General features: G+C 46.8%; 1 protein-coding gene and 1 long non-coding RNA gene across 5 annotated transcripts in view; one reads left to right on the top strand and one right to left on the bottom strand.

Moving 5' to 3' along the window:
- ADCY2 (adenylate cyclase 2) overlaps window positions 1-21,656 on the top strand; it is a 417,821-nt gene that overhangs the window by 260,052 nt on the left and 136,113 nt on the right. The gene's annotated exons all lie outside the window — the stretch shown is intronic.
- On the bottom strand, window positions 164-21,563 carry LOC123579000. The gene is made up of 3 exons (XR_006702592.1): window positions 21,374-21,563; window positions 5,409-5,418; window positions 164-177 (listed from the first exon to the last, which is right to left on the bottom strand). It is a non-coding gene; the product is annotated as an uncharacterized LOC123579000 (long non-coding RNA).

The raw sequence follows: 21,656 nt of genomic DNA, 5'->3' as shown, positions 1-21,656 counted from the left end.
CTTGAGATTCTCTCTCTCTTCCTCTCTCTCTGCCCCTCCCCCACTTGCTCTCTCTGCCTGTCTCAAACTTAAAAAAATTTATAATAGAAAGCAAAGACCTACGTTACATACAAAGAATGTATTTCTCAATGGTATATGAAACACGTACACACACACACACACATACACTCTTTCTCTCTAAAATAAACTCCACTTACTCCTTATCCACTATCCCGTATTCTCTAAAATAACTTCTCTTAACATTTGATCTGCAGTTAGTGTTTTGCTTTTTTTAAAATTTCTTCCTGATCCGTCCTTATGTGATTTTCGTAACTTGACTTTCAAGTATGGCTGATAAGACAATAAGCATGGGAGGAACTTTCCAAGGAGAACCTAAGTAACCATGAACACTTTGATTCTTTAACAGCCTGCCCATTCTCATTTTGAATCCATTCTGTATCTCCTTAATTTCTAAATCAAACATTGGAAAACATTTTGAGTCATTTGGTCTTTGATGTGATGACACGATTTAAAAATTTGCTCCGTGTTAAGATGGAGGTGAAAAGGGGAGAAAGAGTTGATGCGTGTTTTTTACGTTGGTGTTATGTTGGACGTTTCGCTTTTACTGATTCTGGCAATTTTCTAAAGGTAGAGCATTACAGAACAAAACTCTACAACGTGAGTCTATTCAGTGGTTTTCCTACTTAAGGATCCACTCATAGGAGACGATGCTTGAGTGGGCATGGGACATTCAAGAGAAAAATGGAGGAGGGTTTATGTTTAATATAAATTACACAACCGAGAAATAGTCCTCTCTATCAAAGTGCTGCCTCGAAAACTTCGTATTGTTCACAGTGCGTGTGGTGGAGACATCGTGACAGCATATGAATCAAACTAATTGTAACTCTTACTTGGTTATGAAGAAAAAATGACATGTGCGTTCTTCTAAATTAAGCCTTTCTCACACAAATTGCTGGTTGCCACTGTAAATCAAGCAACATGTGTTCTGAATTCTGACTCCTAGAGAATTAGCTATTGAGTGGGGAAATGAGATACTTTTGTTTGCAGCTAAACTCAAGTTGACTTTTTTTTTCTTTATCTAAAAATAAATGTTATAGAACGATTGCTTCCCCAGCTTCCCTAGCAAAAAGAAGGCTGGGACTGGGCCGGCCCCTCCATTTTAGGGTGAGGAAAGCGAGACCCAGAGAGGTTAGGAGGTGACCAGGAGTCCCATTCAAAGTAGTGGCCCTGACTCAGACATGAATTTTAGTTGTCTGGTTGGTGGGCAGTGACCTTGCTGCCCCAGAATTGTCTCGAATCATGCGGCGAGACAGCCACTGCATGGCAACCAGCCCCTTACATCCAGGATGTGGCCACATCCCCCCATAAGCCAATACCATCAAGACACGAGCAAATAGGGGAGCTGGGATTTGCTTCCAGACTTCTGGACACCTGGCCCGTGCTCTGAGCCACTGCACTCTCCTTCTCAGCTGAGAACCCACTAATAACTTGGAAATACACACACACTCTCTCTCTCTCTCTCTCTCAAACTAAATTTTATTTATTTTTGGGACAGAGAGAGACAGAGCATGAACGGGGGAGGGGCAGAGAGAGAGGGAGACACAGAATCGGAAACAGGCTCCAGGCTCTGAGCCATCAGCCCAGAGCCCGACGCGGGGCTCGAACTCACGGACCGCGAGATCGTGACCTGGCTGAAGTCGGACGCTTAACCGACTGCGCCACCCAGGCGCCCCTCTCTCAAACTAAATTTTAAAAAAATTCTTAAAAAAAAAGAATCAAGGATACTTAAGTACCTAGAGGATGTAGGTTACCAAGGTGGGTACGAAGCCCAGAACAAGTCCCAGTGCCCACATGGACACGTCTCGGGAACAACAGAGCATCCTTTAGGGTGTGGCCACTTCCCTAGTGTCTTCTCTTTGTGGCTTCACCTGTGAGCCTCTCTGGCTACGACGGACCGTCAGGCCACAGCTTTTTTCTGATCGTTCACCTCGTGCTCACTGTCTCTGCTGGGCAGCCTCACTCTACACCAGTGGTTGAAACCGGGGACAATTCTGTTCCCTCCAAAGGGTACGTGGCAGTGCCTGGAGACATCGTCGGCTGTCACACTCGGAGGATGCTACTGGCACACGGTGGACAGACGGCAGGGACGCTGCTGAAGATCTTTCAGTGCACAGGGCCGTCCCACAACCGAAAGGATCGAGCTGCGGGTGTCGGTGCTGAGGGGGGAGAACGCCCACCTTGGGCATCCCACTTTGTTGCCTGTCAGTTGCGTTGCATGCGCCTAATGTCTTGTTTCACCTAAAAACGTGAATAGAGAAAGTAGGCTGATAAAATCCCAATATACCTCTGGTTCTCTGGGGGGCAGTGGATCTCACAAGCCCTGGGGAATCACCCTATGGTATAGACAGAAGCGTAGGCAGGCTCTTTTGTGCCGAGCGAAGGAAGAGACTTGCCAGCCTGCGTGGCGTGTGTCTGCTCAGGTCCTCGGGGTTGGGGGCGAGGCTGGAGAAGCAGAGCTGTAGAGGTGGGCCAGCCCACGTGGCCGGGCGACACTGTCTTCACGTGCTAGGGCTGCCATCACAAAGCGCTGCGGCCTGGGTGGCTGAACCGGCACAAACACGTTTCCCCACTTCCAGAGGCTAGAAATCCAAGATCAAGGTTGCCCAGCATCGGTTTCTCCTGAGGCCTCTCTCCTTGGCTTGCCGATGCTGAGCCTTTTCCCGTGGCTTCCTCGCTGTGCGTGAGAGAGAGAACCTCCTCTTCTTAGAAAGACACCAGTCACACCGGATTAGTGCCACTTAACCTCAATTTCACTTAACCCCTTCTTTAAAGACCCCATCTCTAAGTCCTGGGCACTGGAGGCTGTAGCTTCAACATGAATTTGGGGGGCACGGTTCAGCCCCTAACTGAAGGCGTCCTTCGTCAGCAGCACAGAGAAAAAAGAGGTGGTGATGCACAGGCCTCCCTGCGTCTGCCATGGATCCAAGAGCAGCCGGACGTCTCCCCTGCTCGTTCTCTCTCAGGCTTCTCCGTGCTGCCCCTTCATCTCCGATGCTTCACTTGCTGCTTTTTTAAAAAACGTATGTATGTTGAGAGAGAAAGAGAAAGAGATAGAGTGCGGGAGAGGCAGAGAGGAGGGAGAGAGTGAGCATCCCAAGCAGGCTCTGCACTGTCAGCACAGAGCCCAACACAAGGCTCGAACCCACGAACCACGAGATCATGACCTGAGCCAAAATCAAGGGTCCGAGGCTTAACCGACTGACCCCCCCACCAGACGCCCCACTTGCTGCTTGTTTAGGTGTCTTCTCACGTCCTTAAATACTTCCCTGTCTCTTCTGTCCCCATCCTGTCCCCCACGTTGCCGTCTTCTCTGCGTCCCTGTCGCCCAGGTGCACCTAAACTATGCAGCAGGAATGACTCCTGGGCAGCTTCCCAGGCTTGCCACCTGGCACGGAGCCATCCCCTCCGTGGAGGTGTGGGATGCAAGCATCGCGGCCTCACGGGGAGGCAGGGGGGATTATAACATGGGGCGGAAGCAGCACACGACATCGAGCCTCCACCAGAGCGTGGAGCAGGGGCTGGCAGACTCTTTCCGCGAAGGGCCAAGAAATCAACAGCTCGGGCGCCGTGCTCCACACCGTCTCTCTCTGTCAAAACCACTCAACGCTGCCATCGCGGTGGGAACGCGGCCACAACGCGCACACGGATGAGCGCACCCCCGTGCCAATACTTCACTAACGGGAACTGAAACTTTAATTTCACATAGATTTCGTGTGTCAGGAAGTATTTCCTTTTGGTGAAAAGAATCATTTAGCCACGAAGAAAACCTTCTGAGCTTCAGAGGGCTTTCCGAAGCAGATGGTGGGTGGATGTGACTTGGCCCTTAGGCTGCAGTTTGAGGACATCTGGTGTAGAGAAACTTCTCTTGGAAATCATACTTAGAGGCATAGCAGACACACTCCAACTGTCGCTGACGACTGAAATGAGAACAATAGAGGGATATCCTTCCACCAAAGGGCACTGTTTTATTACTTCTGTGGTCTGTCTCAGATGTGACTCAACACGCTGGACTTTACAATAAAAGCCATAAAGTGGCTCTTCCTGGGGAGGGACAGAGAGAGAGAGACAGAGACAGAGAGTGTCCCAAGTAGGCACCATGCTGTCACCGCAGAGCCCAGTGTGGGGTAGATCCCGTGAACCATGAGATCATGGCCTGAGCCGGAACCAAGAGCTGGGCCCTTAACCGAGTGAGCCACCCAGGCGCCCCATGCACCCTTGATTCTTCACACCTCATCCGTCCCATGCAGGACGAGTTAGGAGGAAGGACTGCTCCCTGGATTCTTTCCATCCCTTGCAGGGACCCTAAGGTTATATCCGCATCTCCATACGTTGGTCTCCCACTGCCCCCGACTGTGGTATCGGATTGCCCCACTGTTCTCTCCTCCTTCCCGCTAGTATCAGTTATGGAGGTGGCGGGGATTTTTCCTAGGCTATTTGGGATCTAGAAGGAGCACCCTTTAAAGGAGATGGTACATCACACCGTTCCCACCACGCCGTGATCTCCGTGACTCTTAGTTTGCCCCTCTTCTGATTTGTGCACACTAGTAGGAATTGGCTAGGCTTTGTCTCTCCATGAGACTACTTGGAAGGGTGGGCAGGGTTAAGATCCAAGCCTACCCCACCTCGTGCTCAGTTCTGGAATCTTTGCTTTCTCTTCTTGGCCGTTGGTTTTGGAGTTCATGATATGGGAACATGCCCTTTTTTGTGTGTCATTGCTGCAGTTGATGAATTTTCTTTGTTACTTTTTATAAATGGTGGCCGATTTTATTCAGTAATGTGGGAGGGAAGTTCTGCCCTATGCTAGTTTTAATATGACACCTAAATTTGGCCCCTATCTTATTCATCTACTTATAGGCATCAACAAATGCAATCCTAATTACTGATCATTTGATAAGTGTAATAGACATCTAGAATTGCAACAGATATGTAAATAAAATGCATCATCTATGCTCATTCCGCTCCCCCCGCCCCTGCCAAAGTCATTTAGACCATAACTGGGGACAACAATGTTAAGTGAGAGAGCTAGGGACTACTTAATGATAGTGGGCACAATCAGTAATCTGACTATGAAATCCTAATTCAGACAAAAGAACAGTGCGTGTGGGTTTGTACTAGTCAAAGGAGACTGTGCCATCACTGAGGCTGATGTGTACGGGTTTTCTGAGTGCCAGGCATTGTTCTAAGCCCTTTATAAACATTTGTTCCTTTAATCCTACAGCAGCCCCATTCAGGAGGGGCTTTTCTCTTCCCATTTAAGATGAGGAACAAGGGCAGATCTTGAAGGAGAAGTAGGGACAAAAGAAAACACGGAGTGTAATAGGAGAGAGTGTGCAAGGGACCCTCAGCACACCCATCGCTCTGCAACGTTATGAATAAAATGGCAGCAAGTCGGGTAGGGGGACTGGATGATATCACGAATATTTTGGACAAGTTTAGACTTGAAGGAGGGATAGGTGAGTTCACTAGGTAATTTCATATCGTTCGTACTGTTTTTGATGTCGCCTGGGTGCTGTTAGCAAGTTACAGCTGGCAGGTGCATAATCCTATGGATGAACCACTCAGCTGCAGGGGAATATTTGGAAGTATCTATTATTATGATCTTGTGGAAATCATTATTTTAAAAGTTAATAGATAATTCTGTTTCACTTTTTAAATGTATGGTACTTTTTAAATTTATTTTTTACTTTTGAGAGAGAGCGCCAGAGAGCACTCATTTGCACTCCATGGCTAGAGAGAGGAAGAGAATCCCAAGCAGGCTCCATGCTCAGGGCAGAGCCTGAAGCGTGGCTCGATCCCCTGAATGATGCTCAGGGCAGAGCCCGAAGTGGGGCTCGATCTCATGAACAATGCTCAGGGCAGAGCCCAAAGTGGGGCTCGATCTCATGAACGATGCTCAGGGCAGAGCCCAAAGTGGGGCTCGATCTCGTGAACGATGCTCAGGGCAGAGCCCGAAGCGGGGCTCGATCTCATGAACGATGCTCAGGGCAGAGCCTGAAGCGGGGCTCAGTCTCATGAACCATGAGATCATGACCTGAGCCGAAATCAAGAGTCAGGCATTTAACGGACTGGACCACCCAGGAGCCTCATAAATGCATGGGACTTTAAACCCCAGTTGTTGTTGTTTTTTCCCGTAGTTTTACAACATTAGAAAGCGCATGACTGAGAATCCAACATCTTATTTTATGGGAGTTTCTCAATTGTGAATCCACATCGAGTGAGAAGCTTCAAGTCCGTCAACTGAATTGAAAGTTTGGGTGCTTCCTTCACAGATATTCTGCCCAATCGTAATTGCATATATTATATGCAAAGAACATCTTGTTTGGGGTAGAGTGGTGGTGTGTGTTTTTATCAGCTACCAGAAAAGCATCTTCGTAAAATCACCGAACATAGAACAGAACATGCACAGACACTTCAGTGGACCACTTCAGAGCGAATCAGGACATGTATCTGAATACCATTTCACTGATTTTTCTCCCTTCCAGAATTGGTTATTAAAAGAAATCTCCTCAATCCTATCCAATTTTTGTTTATTTTTATTTTCTTGACAAGAAGTCAACACTAATTTTTAAAACCCCCACTTTTTCTGAGCTAAATCCTACAAATTGATGTCTAAAACAATCTTAAAATAAATTGAAGGTGATTCACTGCATTTGTAGACAGCTGCTTAATTTCCATTATCTGTCTTATTTGTTTCAAGGCATTTCTAAGAATTACTTGCTGAGGGTTGATTTGAGGTCAAAACCAAAATGGGAACATAGCGATCGAAATGAAGTGGCATTGCACACCTGGGTGGTTTCAGTCGGGTAAGCGTCCTGTTCTTGATTTCAGCTCAGATCGTGATCTCACGGTCATGAGACCGAGCCTCGTGTCAGGCTCTGTGCTGAGCGTGGGGCCGGCTTGGGATTCTCTCTCTCCCTCTCTCTCTCCGCCTCTCCCCTGCTCACATTCTCTCTCTAAAATTTAAGGAAGGAAGGAAGGAAGGAAGGAAGGAAGGAAGGAAGGAAGGAAGAAAACGAGAGAGAGAGAGAGAGAGAGAGAGAGAGAGAAAGAAAGAAAGAAAAAGGAAGGAAGGAAGGAAAGAAAGAAAGAAAGAAAGAAAGAAAGAAAGAAAGAAAGAAAAAGGAAGGAAGGAAGGAAGGAAGGAAGGAAGGAAGGAAGGAAGGAAGGAAAGAGAGAGAGAAAGAAATGAAGGAAGGAAGGAAGGAAGGAAGGAAGGAAGGAAGGAAGGAAAGAGAGAGAGAAAGAAATGAAGAAAGAAAGAAAGAAAGAAAGAAAGAAAGAAAGAAAGAAAGAAAGAAAGAAAGAAAGAAATGGAGTAGCATCAGGGCTCCTGTGTGGCTCAGTCAGTTAAGCATCCAACTCTTAATGTGAACTCAGATCATGACCTCACGGTTCACAGGATCGAGCCCTGAGTCAGGCCGTGCGCTGACAGCGAGAATACTGCTTGGGATGCTCTCTGTCTCCCTCTCTCTCCCTTCGCCTTGCTCGCGCTCACTCATGCTCCCTCCAAATAAATGTGTAAACTTAAAAAAAAAAAACCCCGACTTCAGCTCAGGTTATGATCTCACAGTTTGTGAGTTCAAGCCCCATGTCGGGCTCTGTGCTGACAGCTCGGAGCCTGGAACCTGTTTCGGATTCTGTGTCTACCTCTCTCTCTGCCCCTCCCCTGCTCACACTCTGTCTTTCTCTGTCCCTCAAAAATGAATAAAGGTGAAAAAAAGAAGCGAAATAGCATTCACCTCGTTTCCTCACAGAGGGCCAGCCCTCCCAGGGCTTCCCCTCAGGCAGGAAAGTCCAGCCTGGAGCGAGTGTTTGCAGAAGAACGAGAAGAGACAGAAGTTGTGTGTAGAGCTGGACAGGAGACATGTTCATGCAAAGTCAGGTTGGGATCCAAGATGGCGGAGGCGTTGATCGAACCTGGGCTGTCGGGTTGCTCGTGGCGAGGGCCTGTGGAATTGTTTAACCTCTAGATCCATGAACGTTGGCAGCCTCTGTCCTCCAGCTGTGTCCAATGAAAACCACCACCATATTCCCCTCCACCCCCCATCCCTTGAATCAGGACAGGTTTGCCCCTCATTTTTTCTAATAAAACATGGGGACGTCAGGCTGCGTGACTTCTGGAGCATGGGCCTTCTGAGGCCCAGAAGGTCCCCTCTCGTTTTTGGGGACTGCTGCTCTGAGATCACCATTAAGAAGCCAGCCCAGCCTGGGGCACCTGGATGGCTCAGTCAGTTGAGCATCTGACTTCAGCTCAGGTCATGATCTCACAGCTTGTGAGTTCAAGCCCCATGTCGGGCTCTGTGCTGACCGCTCGGAGCCTGGAGCCTGCTTCGGATTCTGCGTCTCCCTCTCTCTCTGCCCCTCCCCCACTCATGTCCTGTCTCTTTCTCTACCAAAAATAAATAAATACATTTAAAAAAGAAGCCAGTCCAGCCTAACAGAGTATGAGTGGCCGAGTGGCCATGCGGAGGAGAGCCGAGGCCCAGGCACCTGCCAGCTGGGAACACGCTGGGCCTTCCTGCCAGCAGCCCTGCTGTGGAGCACAGGCATGTGACTGGCCCACAGCAAAACCACAGAGGAACTGCCCAGCCAGTCCACAGGATCATGATGAGAAAAACATGCAGCATTACTCTAAAGTTTTGGGGCGATTCATTTGGCGGCAATAGATAACTGAAATATATTCCTGATCCAAACCGGGCGTGAGCTCAGGTCAGCACGGACCCACAAGCCGGTGAGGGTAACATGCTCTTTTCCTTGGAAACTGCTGCGTAGGATCCAGTATTTTATCAGAGGCCACATGTCAGTTCAGTGCTCTTAAAAGTCTGTTCACTGTCTCACAAATACTTTCCTTGGCATGACGAAGTTGAGCATTCCCAAACTTATATCTGCTGATGTTGTTATTCACGTTCGTCAATAAAGATTGTCGAATGTAACATAACCTCTCTTCTCATCGGCCGTGATTTTCATTCCCACGCCGACCTCAGTTTTCGTTTCCTGGCTGGAAGCCTGCCCTCTTTGCACTTTGGCAGGACTGCCTTTCATGCGTTATTCACCCCTCCTCTCTCTCCATGCCCGCCCCTCCTTCTGGGCGGTGCACCTTCTATCAAGTGCAGGAGTCAGGGATGGGATGGGCCTTGGCCCAAGTAACTTACATGAGCACCCGCCTTCTCCCTGCGGAATCATAACACGGCATGCTGCTCTATCAGCTCTGGAAAGATCAGATCGCAGCACGCCTTAAAGAAATATATATGAAGGAGTATAACTGCCCTTCGTTCCCCACAACTGCCCCAGACATCTGTGCGTTCACACCAGCCCCTGTGCGCAGTGACACAATCAGAAGGTAGCTGTGTATCTGTATCTGTAGGGGTGTAGACCTCTGTAGGCATGGATCTATGTACACGTGGATTGCACACATGTATAATATACATATGTATATTTATTATGTTATATATGTTACATATACTCTCCCATCATTTCTTTTAGTGCAGAGAAGCACGGGTTTGTTTTTTTTTTTCAATATATGAAATTTATTGTCAAATTGGTTTCCACACAACACCCAGTGCTCATCCCAAAAGGTGCCCTCCTCAATACCCATCACCCACCCTCCCCTCCCTCCCACTCCCCATCAACCCTCAGTTTGTTCTCAGTTTTTAAGAGTCTCTTATGCTTTGGCTCTCTCCCACTGTAACCTCTCTTTTTTTCTTTTTTCCTTCCCCTCCCCCATGGGTTTCTGTTAAGTTTCTCAGGATCCACGTAAGAGTGAATACATATGGTATCTGTCTTTCTCTGTGTGGCTTATTTCACTTAGCATCACACTCTCCAGTTCCATCCACGTGGCTACAAAAGGCCAGATTTCATTCTTTCTCATTGCCACGTAGTGTTTCATTGTGTATATAAACCACAATTTGTTTATCCATTCATCAGTTGATGTACATTTAGGCTCTTTCCATAACTTGGCTATTGTTGAGGGTGCTGCTATAAACATTGGGGTACAAGTGCCCCTAAAGCACGGGTTTTTAAAAATTACCAAAAAAAAAATCACAATGTATTTCTCTTCTGTCACACTCAAGGATGTCTTTCTATTTCTTTCTGACACCTTCGGAAGAAATCTAGAAGGTGAAAATGACAGCAGAAATATACTCAGACACCTGTCAGACTACAAGGACATCCATAGCCCAAGGAGTTCGCCCGCTGCCCACTTTGCGAGTGACAGAGCTGAGGCCAGGCTGTTCTCCTCCCTGAAACCCCAGACCATTTCATGTATAGCTCAGAGGAAATCGGCGTTAGAGTGTAACGAGATGTTAGTTGTACATCCATGCCCTCCTTCCTGTATCTGACACGCATTTATCGAGTGTCTACTGGGTGTCAGCTCTGTGTTCCGTATGAGGATGTGATACTGAAGAGAACACAGTTTGGGCACACCGACACCCACAGCCTCGGGCAGGAGGATCAACAGGTGATCCAGCCGAGTTTGAGGCTGGATGTTGGCTGTCAGAACAGCACGCGATGCCTGACCCATTGGGGAGCGGTGAGCGCACACAGGGTCCTCTCAGGGAGGAAGCGATGGAGGAGGTGTGCAGTTCGAGGCTTGACTGAAGGATTGGCAGAGATGGCCCTAGTGAAGGAAGGGGGTGTGGAGGGGAGCCTTGTGATGGAGCCAGGGATCCAGGTCACACTGTGCTCTCCAGGGAGGAGGTGAGTGCAGCGTGGGACCGGGGCTGTATGAAGTTCCGTCTGGGCTCTGGAGACACAGGAGGAAGAAATCATGGAGGTGGGGTTCACGGGGGTGTAGCATATCATGGAACAAACCGGAGAGTCTGGACTTTGTCAGAAGAAACGCACAGAGCTGGGACTCACCTGATTTGGTTGCTTCCCGCTTTAGAAAGGTCCCTGCTACAGAAGAGAAAGTGTGATGGGGGGGACAGGAGGCAGGAAGCCCAGTTAGGAGGCGATCCACTCATCACATGGGTGGCTGTGGTGGCCGAGAATGGGGCTGGGGGGGGATAGCATTAGATCAAGGAAAAGGGGCAAGTTCTGTACATAGTGTGAAGGAAGGACGCTGCTTCAAGGGAGCAGGGAAAGAGTAACCAAGGACGAGAGCAGGTTTCTGCATGGTCGGTCACCTTGTACCTGGACTAAGGTTATCAGGGGAGGGATAGTCCCAGGAGTGGAGGGGATGGTTTCTGTTTTGGAAATAACTGCATTTATGTTCCCTGCACAGACCACTGTTTTTTCTCCCAATTCCCATTCCGTCCTTGCCAAGTAAGAGGATCTTTCTAGCAGGGCACGTGCCACCCTGAATAAAGATAAGCCCCAGCGTCCCTGAGAGGGGTGTCCAGCCTTACAACGGCCTCTGGCCAATGGCACGTGAGCAGAAGTCATGGTGTCCTTCCGAGGGACGCCCTAGAGAGCTGTGCTCTTCGTGCTGGAAGGATGGGGCCGAGCAATTGAAGTGATGGACCACAGAGTCTAGAACGGGAATGAATGGAAGGAAATGAAGGCCAGGGGCAGCAGGGGAAAAGTAGTCAGGTTAGAGGTCCGCAGGGAAAGCCTCACAGTTCGGAGCAATGGTTCTCAACCAGGGGAAAGTTCCAGCCTCCTCCCCACTCCCCACGAGGGAGCATTTGGCAGTGGCTGGAGACAGGGAGGGGGGCCCTTCTGCTATTTCACGGAGCAGGAGCGACTAGAGTCTAGTCTCCGTCTGCAGGGTGAATGCTGTTAAGCATCCCATCGTGCACAGGACGTGCACAAACAGCCCCCACCGCCAAACGCTGTGCAGCCACAGTGCCAATAAGGTACAGGTATATAGCAAAACCGCAGGCCCTACCTGGAGGTGTTCGAATTCCTTCACCTGTACGCACGCACACATGCGCACGCCATCTGTGCCCTCTGTAAGCCGATCAGAGCTCGTCTGCCGGGCCAGGCTCAGCCCACAGGCGGCCAGTTTGCTTCCTCTGAACTTAAAACTTTGATAAGTTCTTAAGAACATGTATGCTCAGAATCGATGAGTTAGGAAGCACACTAAGTCAAGGTGTCCTGCCACCTTACGTGTCCAATTTAAACCTGAGTTATCATCACATGTAACTTGCAGTAAGATCTATTACAAGGTGTTTTTCTTAAAATTTTTTGACATTTATTCATTTTTGAGAGACAGAGACAGACCATGAGCGGGGGAGGGACAGAGGGAGAGAGGGAGAGAGAGAATCCCAAGCAGGCTCTGAGCTGTCAGCACACAACTCAGCCCAATGCGGGGCTTGAACCCATGAACCATGAGGTCATGAGCTGAGCCAAAGTCAGACCCTTAACCGACTGAGCTACCCAGGCGCCCCTCAAGGTTTCTTAAATGATGGAATCCCCAAGCCATACTTTTGTCAGGTGTCTGTAAATAGGAGGTCTCGAACAAGAGTCGCTGTTTTTAGCTAACATGTGATGCGATTCTCTCGAAAGACAGGACTATTAGTGGACCGTAGTTGGGGCAGTACCTGGGAGGAAATCTCCCAGTCTGTTGCTGGAAATGCCGAATGCATTCTCTAAAGACAAAGATAATGCTTAAAAACTACTACTTTTATTATTAATAGTTTATTATTATTTATTATTATATTATTATTTATTATTAATAGTTATAATAAAAACTATTATTCCACAGCTCGGGTATGTGACAAGTTAGCCGTCCAGCAAGCTGCAGCCAGAAGAATACCTTTATTCTGGAGGCTGAACCACGGTCATTTCATGAGTTACTTTCCACAGAATTCTAGGATGTGACAGCCCTTCACCTTTTTGCTGGCAAGGATTTTGCTGGACGATTTGCTGCTCGCATCTTTAAATTTTATCGGAGGAAGCTTAGGACATATCTTGATTAGCGGAATGAGAATGAACACAACTCTATTGTCTCTCTTCCCTCATCTATTATTCTTTCCCTGAAAAGCTGATGTCATGTGGAAATGATGGGCACATCTCTTGGTATGAAACGCATCAGTGCCCAAGGAGACAATCTGTGTTTGAGGGTGGGCACGATATTTAAAGAGTGTTGTCTGCAGGGTTGTGTCCTTGGAGGCTTTCCTCTGGAGGCTGGCATCAGGGCATTTTTTAAGACAAACAGGCAGAAATGTGAGTGCCGACTTCCGTGCTGTAGAGTCCTGGGATCACCCCTCCAGCTCCTTAGGTTGCATCCACGGAGAAAAAGTGAGCGCTCGTTTCGGGATTCAGTCATGTGTCCACAAGAGAAATGTCAGGCAGTTTCTTCCAGAATTCTCAGTTCCCTCCCTGTCCAAAGAAAACCTTTGATCTCAGCTGTAATGTGCTGTGTGCCCCAGCATTGCGCTGGGGACGCCTCTGGCGGGGGTCGGACTGGGTGGGTGGGAGGGAAGAGGCTGAGGGCTGTCGATGGTGTAGGAGACTGATGAGGCTTTGGGGTTTAAGACTCCACGTTCAGCCCAGTTAGGAAAAAGGTCCATTTCACCCCACTGAGGGAAAAGGGAATCAGTCACAACTCGAGACCCTGCCATGTGGATCAGTCCCCTCCCTGTTGCTAGCTGAAACTGTTATTTATTCTTCTGCCTGCTTACGGATTGTCCCTTTTTCTCTGGGTGCAGTTTAGGAAACTGGCTAAGAACAGTTCAGACCATTGATGACACCTCTGTGGGTTTAAGTCCTGACCCCATCACCCGTTTGCCGTTCAGTTTCCTCTTTGTAGAAATGGGGAATAATAATACCTCCCTTATTAGGTTTTGGGGAGAATTAAGTGAGATAATGCCTACGGATCACTTAGAACTGGGACTGGCGTGTGGAAGGTGGCCGATACACCTCTGTGGAGTGGGGAAGGAATCTTGAATTAAGAGCACAGCACGCGCATTCAAGTTGAGCAGTTCTGTGATGTCCTGGGAACACAAGGAGGAAGTTCCAATTCTCAGTGCCCCAAATGTGAATTTAGAGACCCGTTTTTTTAAAAAAGAAATTTTTTTAATGTTTATTTATTTTTGAGAGAGAGACCCTGAGTGTGAGTTGGGAAGGGGAAGAAAGAGAGGGAGACACAGAATCCGAAGGAGGCTCCAGGCTCAGAGCTGTCAGCCCAGAGCCCGACGCGGGACTCGAACTCATGAACGGTGGGATCATGACCTGAGCCGAGATCAAGAGTCAGATACTCTACTGACTGAGCCACCCAGACGCCCCTCTCTTGCCTGCTCTTAACTGTTTCATAAATCCGAGCATCCGGGCTTATTAGAGAAGCATCCGGAGCCACCGAGGGATCAGACCAAGGGAACCTGAAGACTCATGTCTGTCAGGGAAGGAGCCTGCTGGGCACCCAGCAGACAGACTCTGATGGCCCTTCTTTCAGTACCTGTCCCAGATGATGCCACTGTGTAATGTCACACGGCCAGCCTCCTCCAGAATGGGAGCACTCGGTGGGCCGACGCCAGCCCATCGCATTCGTATTCGGTGAGAATGAAAACCTTGACAGGAGAGTATAGACAACAGCGCTTTGTGCGGAGTATGGCACCTGCCCCCAAGGGCAATGGGTCGATTCTCGCGACGTCAGCCTTCAGTTAGAAAAAGTCTTTCAGATGGGTCATCCCTGTTTTTTTCTCATGGAAACAGAAATGCTAATTAGAACTGAAACGTTGCACATGGGGTGGGGTGCCCGCACCCCGTAGAAGGCAGCCTGACGGTCACACCCCAGCCCCTCCAACCCTGGCCAGCAGTGCGGGCTTTGAAGTCCGGAGGACCTGCCAGTGTGCCCCTCACGGCCACCTGGCATCGCTGAGTCCGCTGGGGAAAGAGTCAGTGCTTCACAGAGCCCGGGACATTGCCAGCCCCCAGTGCAGAGGGAGACACAGGGCTTTTTCCCCCGCAAAATCCGGGAGATTGGTCTGTCTTTACACATTATCTCTACAGTGTTTTTCTACAACTAGCTTCACCTGTTTCAGGCCGGAGGGTGTTCCTTGCTTGTGGGCAGATAATCTTGGAAAGGCAGATGAGACCAGAATTAACACCACTCTGGAGCATTTTACTTTTTTACTTTGTGTCGTGTGATTGCGGAGGTCTGTTTGCATTTTGAGATCTCCTTTGGGTGATTCAACACTGCCGGTGTTGAGTTGTGTTGTGCTCAGACCTCGTGGGTGCAGGGGCCTGACAGGTGCACAGGACCCCTCCTGCCATCTTGCTCTGGGTGCTGTGTGCTGTGGCCTGTCCTGCAGGCTGGTCGGGGGAAAAGAGCAGTGCCTCTTCTTTCAGGACCTCCATATTCTCCCCTCCAAGGATTGAAGATTTCCACCTTATCAGTGATTTTTTTCCCCAGCAGAGGCTCTCTTTTTGAGAATTGAATTGACAGTTGACGGTAAACAGTTCAAGGTTAAGAGTATCAATTTGCCATCAGCCATGACAGTATAGTCTATACTTGGACTTGATTGGCTTTGTTCTCTAACTTCTTTGAACTAGAGAGTCGTCACCAGATAGTGAAAATTTATTCTTCTACCGTCTGTTAATAGTGATGTGCACTCTAAAAGCCTCTCGGTCTCCTCACTGAGCTTGCAAATCGAGTTGGTGGAAAGAGTGATCGGTGGCCGTGAAGCCAGAAGACACAAGTTCCATTTGGTTTGGACTCCCTAGTGAACACCCCCTCACTCTACCCCTGTGAACCACACCTATATCTAGTTTGCCCCCCCCCCCTTTTTTTTGGTCAAAAATGTTTAAATTTAAATGAAATTGAATGTGACCAGGGTTTGTAAAATGAGGCAACAGTGTAAGTATGTCATGAAAGGACTTACCGTTTTGTGAAAGGAAATGGCGATTTGTTGAATACGTGTTGATTTTAACTCACACGAAGCAGTCCCGTTTTCCTAGACTGTGAGATAAACAGGCTAGCTTTCCGTGTGCCCACAAACACTGGCCATTACATGCCACACCAGGATTTCCGTCTCTTCATTCTCCTCCTCCTCCGCTTTGAAGTCTCTCTTCAAGAGCCAGCACATGCTCCGTCTCCTGTCCCCTTTGTCAAGATTCCAAGTGGTCACTCCTTTCTCATAGTCCCGCTGACAGTTTGTGCCACCATGTTGGGACTTGAGCACTTGGGTTCTTTCTTCCATGTGTTACCAATTGTTCAACTCCAAAACGCTGAGATGTAAATTCTAGAAAGGGTCTCCTGTGGTTCCATCAAGTGCTGGGAATCCACATGGACACAGAGACCGTCAGCTCACCTAGCTCAATAGATCAATGTTTCAGACCGCCACACTAGGACCCAAAGGCTGGAGTGCTTTGGTTGAGGTGTTCTAGACAATGGCAGAAAAAGGTCAGGAGCCAACGTCTTACTCCATTTTGGTGTTGTTTCTACTACAGAGTGCTGCTACTCTCCAAGTATGTTTGTAACTGAATTTTTTTTGAAGACAAGAAAGACGAAGCGAGGCCATTAAAACAAGAAGAGTATTCAGTGTATCCTGAATAATTGACGTGACGCAGGATTTTTAAGGAAGGGCCTAAAAGAAACAAACTAAATTTAATAACCGGAAACAGCAACAGTAGTAGTTTTTACTAGACCTTAATTTGGGGGACGTGCCGTTGTTGTTCAAGGTTGGTGTCAGGGGAAGATGCTTATTTTCTGAGACCAGCAGACATGAAGCAGGCTGCAAGGGAAGATATGAACTGGAAAAGGTGTTGACATATCTTTATGTCCCTGGCAGGTGTTTTCCAAGTACCGTGTTTTTAGCATTTGTTCCTGAATGGACACGTTGTCCTTTCATGCTGCGGGACAGTGTTGAACGACATCGTCTGTCTCCTAAGCCCCACAGGGAACCCAGTGGCTGCTTAGGAATCTGGAATTTCCATTCTGATAGCTACTTTTTGTTGGGAGGAGAAACGTTGGTAACAATATCCCTTCTGTTCATTGCATTGGCTTGGCATCCTGATATGACTGAATTGCGCTTAAAATAAGGACAAAATAGAAGTAAGAGTTTTGAAAGATAAGCGGTTTTTTTTAAGTTTACAAAAGGAGAATGTCACTGTCTTTCTCCCCTTTGAAAAATTCAGCAGATTTAAATTTTTATTACACGCATGGCTTATTGAAGGCACAAGGCATCACATGCATTATAATATCTTAGCTCAAAATTTAAGTACACGTCTTCTTTGCTTAAATTGGATTTTCCTATCAACCCAAATAATCTCCAGATGAGCATAAAAATAGAAAGGTATAATATCTCCTTTGTTTCATTATATTAGAAACACTTTGGAGCCCAGAGTGTCCTAAACTTTCATCAAGAATGCATTGAAATTTACTAACTCTGTATCTCTTTCATGAGGCATTTCAAAGGACAAATATAGGGGAAAAAATTAATGAATAATAATCGGAGGTTTAATAAAAAGATGTGTTGAAATGGACCCCTCATACCAACGCCAAGTCATTTATCGATAACCTTTGAATATGCCAGAATCAGTCACATTTTCTGTCCTTAAGATGGTCTTTACTAGGAAGAGAGAGTAGTAATGCTATGCATCAGTCAGTCTAATGACAAGTTAAGTTTCCAAATGTCCCCTCAAAGAGTTTCTCCAGTGTGCTTGGAAGGACAGTGTAGCTAGGTTATGTCCAGTGTTAAGCACTTACATTTGTATGCTGCTTTCAGATAATTTGGGAGGGCATGTGGCTACATGAGCAAAATGCTGAAGTATTAATGAAAATATTAATCTTGTCACATTATGAATTTAGTTGAAATTTATCATGTGTGTCATAATATTGGGCTTTTTTTTCCTTCAAAGTATAGCATTTTATAAGGGAAAAAAAGATAAATTTAAAAGTATCTAGGGGCGCCTGGGTGGCTCAGTCGGTTGAGCGCCCGACTTCGTCTCAGGTCATGATCTCGCGGTTCGTGGGTTCCCGCCCCACATCGGGCTCTGTGCTGACAGCTCGGAGCCCGGAGTCTGCTTCGGATGCTGTGTCTCCCTCTCTCTCTGCCCCTCCCATCTCATACTCTGTCTCTCTCTCAGAAATAAACAAAAAAATTTTTTTAAATAAAAAATAAAATGAAGGTATCTAGATTCACACATTTCAGTACAGGCTTTTAGTTGAGGCTCACACTCGTGCCCAATGCTGTGATCACCAAGAGGACATGGGCAGACAGCAAAGCATGGACCCCATTCATGAGCTCTGATCAGAGGCTGTACGATCCACTGGTGGTACCAGAATTGCATGGTAGTGGGGAAGCCTTGGGTTCTTTTATCTGTCTGGTTGGCTGTTACTAAAATCTTAATTCCAGTCTAAATTCACATGGATTGTTGAACACTTATAAAAAGAAGAAGAAAATTTTGGCTTATACTATATATATATATATATGTATATATATATATATATATATATATATATATATATATATATATACACACACACACACACACACACACATACACACACACACATACATATCTTGTATTTTTGAAACTACCTATAAAAAGCCAGTCATTCGTCTACATTTGAGTCTAAAATAAAAATCATAATTTACATTTGGTCATTAAATGAAGCTATGGGCATGAAAGAGAATTACTATATTGGATTCTTCTTTTTTATTCATGGACTCTGTCCTTGAGGAAAGGCTTACCTCTGTGAGCTTTGGGGTTTAGTCTGTTCTTATTACAGAGTATATGAGAGAAGATGCTTGGAGGGTCTCAGTGAGGTTTACCCCCACGCAGACCCTAAGACAAGGACCTGGTTATTATCATTCATTTGGGAAGTGGTTGTAGGTCGCAGAGTGAGGGAGTGGACCAGGGAGGGAGGTCAGCTATTGGAAGGGGCCATTGGTGGCATCTGGGGCTCAACCCTGCTGGAGACCCTCAGAGGGAGGTGTGGATCATGCTCAGATCTTCCCACCCACTGGGGGGTGTGGGTGCGGAAGCTGGAGTGCTTATCCACCAGTTACTTCCTCATTGGTTGAGACACAGAAATGTAAGGAACAGTAGGCTGCAGATGGCCTCCAGGGAAGACAGAGTAGAACATGGGCAGGACAGCATTGGCTAAGAAGTGTGGTTAGAAACAAGTATCAACAGTGAGAAGGTCTACTAATTGTTTTAAATTCTACGGAAGACCGCACAGAATCCACATGTACACACAGGCCATCATCGTAAGATAGTAGAGCAGAACTCAATAAATTGAGCATTATGACCTGGTAACTTTTAAAAAAAAAAATTTTAACATTTATTTATTTTTGAGACAGACAGAGACAGAGTGTGAGCAGGGGAGGGGCAGAGAGAGAGGGAGACTCAGAACCCGAAGCAGGCTCCAGGCTCCGAGCTGTCAGCACAGAGCCCGACGCAGGGCTCGAACTCACGAACTGTGAGATCATGACCTGAACCGAAGTCAGCCGCCCAACCGACGGAGCCACCCAGGTGCCCCTGAGGTGGTAACTTTTGTTTTTTCATAGCCTTCAAGTCCCCCATCACCCATCACAAAGAATACACACTTGGTTCTAATGTAATTAAGCGAATCTCCAGACATATCTGTGGGCACACAGATTCCACTGGGATTTCATAAAAGATAGCCTAGGTCCAGATTTATAATCTGTTAAAATTGTTTTTGAGTTTATTTACTTATTTTGAGAGAAAGAGCATAGCAGAGGAGAGGCAGAGAGAAGGAGAGACAGAATCCCAAGCAGGCTCCGTGCTGTCAGCGCAGAGCCCGACGTGGGGCTTCAACTCACGAACCTTGACGTCATGACCTGAGCTGAGATCAAGAGTTGGACGCTTAACCGACTGAGCCACCCAGGTGCCCCGATTTATAATCTGTTATATTGTACAAGCTAACATTCCTTCCTACTGTTTTAGAAGTTGACAAATGTACAGTCTGTGTCTGCTTGCTGTGATCATGACAGAGATTTGATAGCATCTTGGAACAACATGCTTCCCTTTGCTTCCACCCAGAGCTGCTCTGTTCATGTCTGTAGAATATGAGCAGACAGGCCTCTTGATTATTTCTGATGGCCATTTCACGTGTCCCTCACTGGCCTTCCCCTATTTGTTGAAATAGATTTTTAACATAACGACTCCTTTGTGAGTATCTATTTTCATGTCATTAGTAGTTGCTTGGGCTTCTGGGCTCCAAATGGCTCCTTTCTCTCTGGGGCTACCTGTTTCTTTACTCAACCAAAATATTACTTGCTTTTTTTAATTCCTTTATTGAATTCAACATTTTGCAACCCTCTGGTGTTGTTTATCCTGGCCCCTGGCTGCCCGCTGAGATGTCTCACTCAGACATGGTTTCTGCTCTTGCAACATTTTGCTTAGGTCCAGAATTTCTTCACTTTAAACTAACATGATGCTGCTGTATTGTTAGATCCTTAGTGAAAGTTGGGGAGTAACAGAAGGGACTTTGAGCTTAGGATAGGAATCATATCAGAATGTAGTTTCAAGTGGTTATCAGTGCTCAGCCATTTCCCAACACGGGGGCACTTGGAATGTGCTCTTTTTCCTTGGGTGCAGCCTGTTCATACGAAACTGGGGTCCCTCCTCACCCTACATGACCTGTCCACTCCTTCCCTCCATTCCCTGGGCCCATAACCACAGTGTGATAGTCTACCAGACAGGAGAACCCAAAGCAATCACTACCTTCTTTTGCAGAATAGTTAAGGTTTCCTTTGTGTGAGCATCACTGATCTCGACTTTGCCTGGGCCTGGGAAAAATTTTTGTGATCAAGAAAGTCTTTAATATGAGCACTGCCTACCTAGATCCCCAGGTCCCCAGGTCCCCATCACGGTCATCACTGACAGTGAACAGAAGCTTCAAAATTAGATTTTTCTTTGATGTATCTCAGATAAAATGCATGGCAGGTCATTCATTCATTCAACAAATAACTACAGAGCAAATACTCCTTTCCAGGAATTCTTCTAGGAATTGAGCAATAAAGCAACATACAAGGTCTCCCTTCACTTACCTTTATGTCACCAGTCTCTGTGAGTGGGAGGAACCACACTCAAGCATGTATCTCCAGTGTCCACAGCAAACACTATTACTTCCTCTCTCAAAAAAAAAAATTTTTTTTTTCTCTAAAATGTATGTGGACTTCTCCATCCTTTCCCCAAAGACTGAAGTATCTGTGAAGTCTATCATTTTGGTATTAAGTTATACCAGCTTTCTTTTCATTAAGGTTTTCATGATTTATCTTTTTTTGTATATTTTCTTATTTTCTGAATTTCTGCATTCTTATATTTAAGGTGTACTACTGGAATAGTTAGAATTACATTTTGTCTTTTTTTTTTTTTAATCCAGTCTGGACAGTATTAGTCAAGTAATTGGAATACTTAGTTCATTTATATTTCTTTTTATAAGAGAACAAATCTACACCTTTCTTTATTTACTTTTCAGTTAGTTTAAATCCTTGGAGGGTACAGCATCACACGGATTCTGTGGCCAATGGCTTTAGCAGGAAGGTTGCTTTGGAATTTGGCACGAACCGTGCCAGTGTTTCCATGAGCATGAGTTACTTTTCCCCAGGTTTCTCTGCTTTTGTTCAGTTTGCCACCAGGAGTCACTGTGTTGTCCTCTGCTTTGTACACATCAGCACATCTCTTGCCTAGACTGAATTTCATTTCGAGCACAAACACCTTCAATTTTAAGAAGATTTGGG

The sequence above is a fragment of the Leopardus geoffroyi genome, chromosome A1 (assembly GCF_018350155.1).
Source record: "Leopardus geoffroyi isolate Oge1 chromosome A1, O.geoffroyi_Oge1_pat1.0, whole genome shotgun sequence".
NCBI classification, from domain to species: Eukaryota; Metazoa; Chordata; class Mammalia; order Carnivora; family Felidae; genus Leopardus; species Leopardus geoffroyi.
This window is presented reverse-complemented; position numbering and strand designations above follow the sequence as displayed.